The 5916-nt window shown below is 33.2% G+C and overlaps 1 pseudogene; it reads left to right on the plus strand.

The window, feature by feature from the left end:
• The first annotated feature begins 2801 nt into the window (after window positions 1-2801).
• Window positions 2802-3083, plus strand: LOC113197992 (HIG1 domain family member 1A, mitochondrial pseudogene; annotated as a pseudogene).
• Window positions 3084-5916: the final 2833 nt, after the last annotated feature.

Genomic DNA, 5916 nt, shown 5'->3' on the forward strand with positions numbered 1-5916 from the left:
TTCATTTAAAAATAGTTAATTAAATAAAACCACAAATCCCTCTCTACCTTTTCCTATTTGTTAGCGGGTTGAATGTTTCAACCTTTGTTTAATCTATCGATAGAAATGAGGATAACTTATGTTGCTTAAAAGAAAAACTCTAAATATGCAGCCCATATGTGATAATTAATATTTTAGCAGATCAAGACACTTTATTTATTTCCCCTCTATGGTAAATCAATTTTTACTTATTCACTCATGGCCTTAGTAACATAATTATGCAGTTATAAATTCTATCAGTGTTTCTAATTGCATAGTCCAATTAGCACTCACTGCCACTTGTGGAAATTATACATGAAATCATTAAAATTTCTTTCATTTTTAATTTGGGTATATTATCTAACTATTATGCTACCAATTTTCTTTTATAGTCTTAGATAAATATTGACAATGCTACCATTAAGCTTATAAATGTCTTTCACTGAATTCTTTAATTACAATTTTCGTACTTTCTAGAAATACTACTCTGAGTTTAATATCAAAGTAAAAAATACATTTTTATCTCTATACTACTAATAATACAGAAACTAATCCCCATAATTTGAACATCTGATGTTTGTATAAACATGTGTCCATATGTGGGTCTTTTTTATGTTTGGTATCAAAACCAATTTAAGAAATAGTCGATCGTATCAATAATCTAGATAATGTTGGCAATTTTTATTTCAATATATATTTATTGAGGCTGATCAGATTATTAACTGATCCTTGGACATTATATTGGCATTTAAAAAGTTATATACAATATTGATTTCTAAATTTGAGGAGCTATAAGGGAGACAACAAGCAAACATTTGTGCTAGGAGTTGGTTTAGTATAGTATTTAGAAGCATGGACTCTGAAATGAGATCGATTTGTGGCAGACTCCTAACTCCTGTAGTTTCTAGCTGCATCATGAGCATAAATATAAACCTCATTGATACTATCGAGAGAATATATAGTCTTTAGAATGTAGGTTAGATAAAAATGTATGCATTATAATACCATTGCACCTATTTCAGGCATTGATTTAGTAAATTGGACAATAAAACATATATTTTGTTAGGTAATTTGCATTAGTATCTGACAAGGCATTAACAATTAAATTAGCCTATAGCTACTTAGAAAAGCTTCAGAAAATATTTGAATTATCATCTTCTCAAGACCTTTTTATATCAAGGAAAAGAAAACATTTAGACATATATCCTTATCTTCATTTCAATCCATAGAATTCAGATAAAGCAAAAACTGAAATATTCAACTCACCTAGGAAGAGAAGAAAAAAGTGGAATGAGTGATAATTTGTGATTTTCACTTAGCCATTATTGTAAAGTGAAAGTATTAAAACAAATTTTCTTTGTATGTAGTAATATATAAGATACAAAAAGAAGACATGAGTCAGATTGACACTTCTTATGAAAACCAGTATGTGAGTTATTGTGCACACTGGCTTCATTAACTTGCTTATAATCGCTGCTCCATTGTAATTTAACACGGCGCCATATGTTTTTTTTTTTTTTTATGGTGGCATAAATTCTTTCCCTGGTATAAATAGCCTTCCAGCTCAGTTCTGCTCAGCAAATTGCTTAGCCTCTCAGACTTTACCTCAAATACCTGGTCAAGGATTCCTACTGGCTTAGCTTTTATCGAGGGTTTACCTTGGGTCTAGTGTTCTGGCTTGGCTATCCAAGCAACTGGACTATATCCAGTTCACCTTCAATAAGAACTATGGCATTTCTACAAAGATTGCATAAAGACAAGTACCACTGGTCATATGTTCCACAAATTAGTCTTTGAAGAATGAGACATAGTTCATAAGATAGAAAATAAAGGAATGGGCATTGGAGACAGAGGAAACCATGGAAACTAAGCAAAATTATGGAGTTGTAAAAATAAAATAATACATACTAAATTAAGAAAATAGGAATATTATTCCACTGTGATTAGAGTATAGGGTTTCTTTTGAAGGGAAGACTTTTCTTTTTCTTTCAAAATATATAGTTGTTGTTCATATGTTCATAAGGAATAGATAAAAACTCTTCTCAACAACAGTTATGGTATTAGGTGGCAAGAGAGTTGAAGGAAAGATTGAGACATATTTGTTTAAAAAAAGGTTGTGAGAGATTGTGAGAGCACTTTCATACACATATAATTTGTTTGATCAAAAGGGTTATAAAGTAAGAACAATATTTCTTGAATTTCTGCAAGAGTTGTCATATTAAGTAGAGTTGAAATTAAGTTTGAGACAATTCTGGTTTTGACTAATGTAATCAATACAAGGTTTTACAAATCATAGTCAATTTATTTTTCCAAAAAAGTTATGAATTAAAATAGTATGATGTAGTTTCTAAATATTATTAAATATAAAATTATTATGTTTTTCATGCAGGGGATAAAACCCAGGACCTGTTCATGCTCATTTAGCCATTATTGTAAAGTCAAAGTATGCTTCACCACTAAACTATTCCTCTGGTCACTAGATGTAAAATTATCTTTGGAGGGCAATGTAACCAACTCCTTGCCTTTATAAACTATTAAACAAATGCTATAGAAAAGTAAAGTTGGCAGAAGGCACAAGACATGGCTGAGCCTAACTCTATTTTACATTTTACAATATTTCACAACTTTCTCCTCATTAGCAAAAATTACTTTTAGAAAGAGTTCTATATTGAAACCTTTCACATATCCGTGTCACTCTGAAGTTCAAATTAAAAGCAGATGAGAGAAGCCATTAGGATTGTGAGGGGTTTTGTTGTTTTTGGAAGAATCTTCAAGGAGTTACTATGTCAGCCAACACAGATGTTTCTTTTTCTTCATATGATGAAGATCAAGAGATCCAAACTCATCCAAAAAGCTAAAGAGGCACCAGTTGTCCCCATTGGAATGGCAGGTTTTGGAGCAATTATTGCAAATGGATTATAGAAATTGAAGAACAGGGGAAATACCAAATTGTCCACTCACCTGATCCACATGTGCACAGCAGCCCAAGGCTTTGTTGTGGAAACAACTAGTCTTGCTTTGGTCTATTCCATATCAAGGAATTCTGGGTAAGACCTGAATCCTAGAAGAGCAGATGCTGTCTTGATCCTATTAGAAGTGCTTTTTCCCCTCATACTGAGGTTACATATTTATGTCAAAGATAAATCATTTGAGTGGATTCAATGATAGCACAGTATTTTGAACATTGAGTTTCTTTCTTTCTTGTGGGCTATCAAACTTGGTGACCAAATTGTTAGTGTGACTAGTTGACTAACTAGCTCATTTAGACAATTTGTCATATGTTTAAAATGTTAAGTGCAGTAACTAACTAACTTTCTTTTCTTCCTTTCTGTTTTTTCTTCCTGGTACTGGAGATTGAACCCAGAGCTGCTCTACCACTAAGCCACACCAGCTCCGGTTTCTTTTTTTAATTTGGAGACAGGTCTCGCTAAGTTACCCAGGCTGACCTCAAATCTGTAACCCTCCTGCCTCAGCCTCCTGAGTTTCTGGGATTATAGGCATGCACCATTAAAATATTCTACAATCACTGAAATGATAACCAAGAAACATTCAACATTCTCCATATTTGAATGTTTGAAAAATGCATATCATGTAACATGCGTGGTATGATTTGAATTACTTATAGGAACATCAAATATCTGATTCTAGATAGCTTCTCTGGAATGTGGGTAACAGTTTAATCTTTTTTCATTGTTTTCCATTTTTTCTACAATAATCAGGCAAGATTCTACTATGAAATCTTAAGGTAGGACTAACATGGATTTGCCTCATAAACTTCTTTATATTAAGCTGATATCTTTACAGGTTTCATTCTGATTAGGAAAATCACTATTAGTGCTAAGTTATTTCTTCCGGAATTTTCCCAAAACTGCAGACAAGGAAACCATCCTTTGCTTCCTGACCAAATTATTTTCCATGCAAGAAGAACTGACAGGGAGAACTGCAGCTGAGAAGTGGTGCCATAAGTATTTGTTTAATGAAGAAAAATTAATGAATGAGAATCACTGTGTCAATTTCAGTAAAATTATAAGAAAACAGAACATACTGAAACAAATGATTTAAAATATTCAAAAGAAAGAACAGGTAGGAGGCAAAAGAAAAGTCACAATTCTGTTAGAATAGTCATTTTTTCTATGATCCTATTTCCATATTTACTTTGCCAACAATTATATATTGTGATCAACTGAGTGACAGGGTACATAAGTCACACAAATACTTGAATCACTTTAGCAGGACATGACTCTAAATTTAGACATTTTTATTTGTAAGAAAAATCTTACTCCTTTCTTCCTGATCACACAGTTAGCTCTTTAATTAATAAGTCTTCAGTTCTGTGAATATTTCAAGGACATTGATACAGATGAATTAAAATGCATTGTCAGTTTTAACCTAGAAGTTATATATCCCCACACACATATATCTGAAATACATACATAGTTTTTCAAATGCTCTAATCATTCACTTACTATATTTCTCAAAATAACTCTAAAAATACCATATTTGTTTCAAAGATAACATAAGTAACATATATGTTGCTCAATTTTAAGTTTTTCTAAGTGTTCCACATTTGGGAATGATGGGACCTAATGGCTTTTTAAAGCTCTCAGACACCCTGACTTATGATCTTGCTGGCAGGGATATTGGATTTAATAGATAATATAAATAGAAAGCTAGTGATGAAGAAGAGAATGGAAATTATTTATTCTGGGAGCTCTGCATATTTCACAGTTTTATCTCCAGTCTTGATTATCTCTTTGATCAAATAGTACCAGGTTCTGTCATGTCCTGACATTTGGATGGCCTATTGTAGAAAACGTTTAAAACCAACAAGCCAGGATTTTCAATTTGTTAAGGCAAGGGTCCATTTGCCACAAAATTCAGCAATAGGCAATTGTTTTCCTCACGTTAACACTTCATTCAACAATTTTCTTCTTGCTGACACCTTCTCTCCCATTTTCCTTATTTTGTTCATAGATTTCATCTATCCCTTCTCATTTCTTCAGACTTTGCATAGGCTTTCAATGGTTTAATGTCCTGGATTTTATCCTAGCTACCTAGACTTTTGCAGCAGCATTCTCTGAGATCTGTTCTTATGGTTGAACACCTAATGGCAGAGCTGTTCGCTAATCACCAAGCCAGTTGTCCTGCCTCCTGGAAACATTTCCCAGCCTCCCTTGCAGTTAGGTGTGGCCACATGACTAAGCTTGACCAATGGGAGGTGACCTGGAGACGCTGTTGCAGGAACCTCCTGGGTGCCCATCATCTGGAGGTATTAAGGAAGATAATGACAGCCCTGTTATAAGAGGCAGAGCCTCTCTCAGCCTGGGTTTCTAAATAGTATGAATACATTTCCTCTGCCCTCAATTCGCACTTGAGTAATCAAGAAATAAACTTTAATTGCTAAAAGCCATCTAGATATAGTTTTTAACATTTTACTTTAACTAACATAAGCCTCAAATTTTACCTTTCTCCTTTCCTTCATTCTCTTCCCAAATCTAGCTCTCAGTGTGACTATGTCAGAGATCTACCATCAGTAAAAGTAGGTAGTCTAATGAACAATAAGGGCATAAAATTGTGGGGTGCAATTGAATTCACATTGTTAAAACTTATATAAAAATGTGAAAGCATACCCCTTCATTGTGTTTGATATACAGTAGGAACTTAATGAATATTTTTACTTTCTCTTCATGTTTTGGAACTCAGCCAAATAAAACCTCCTCTCAATTAAGTGATACAATGGACAGGAATTAGTAATGATAGCTATAGCTTTTTTGAAAGCAGAGACCATCTTAAGTGTTTAACACATATTTACTTGCTTCATTCTCACAATAACTCTATAAGGTAGGTAAGTTTACTATTCCCGTTCTATAGATGAGAAAACCCAGGCCAAAAAATAGT

This window comes from Urocitellus parryii, chromosome 5, assembly GCF_045843805.1.
Source record: "Urocitellus parryii isolate mUroPar1 chromosome 5, mUroPar1.hap1, whole genome shotgun sequence".
Taxonomy (NCBI): domain Eukaryota; kingdom Metazoa; phylum Chordata; class Mammalia; order Rodentia; family Sciuridae; genus Urocitellus; species Urocitellus parryii.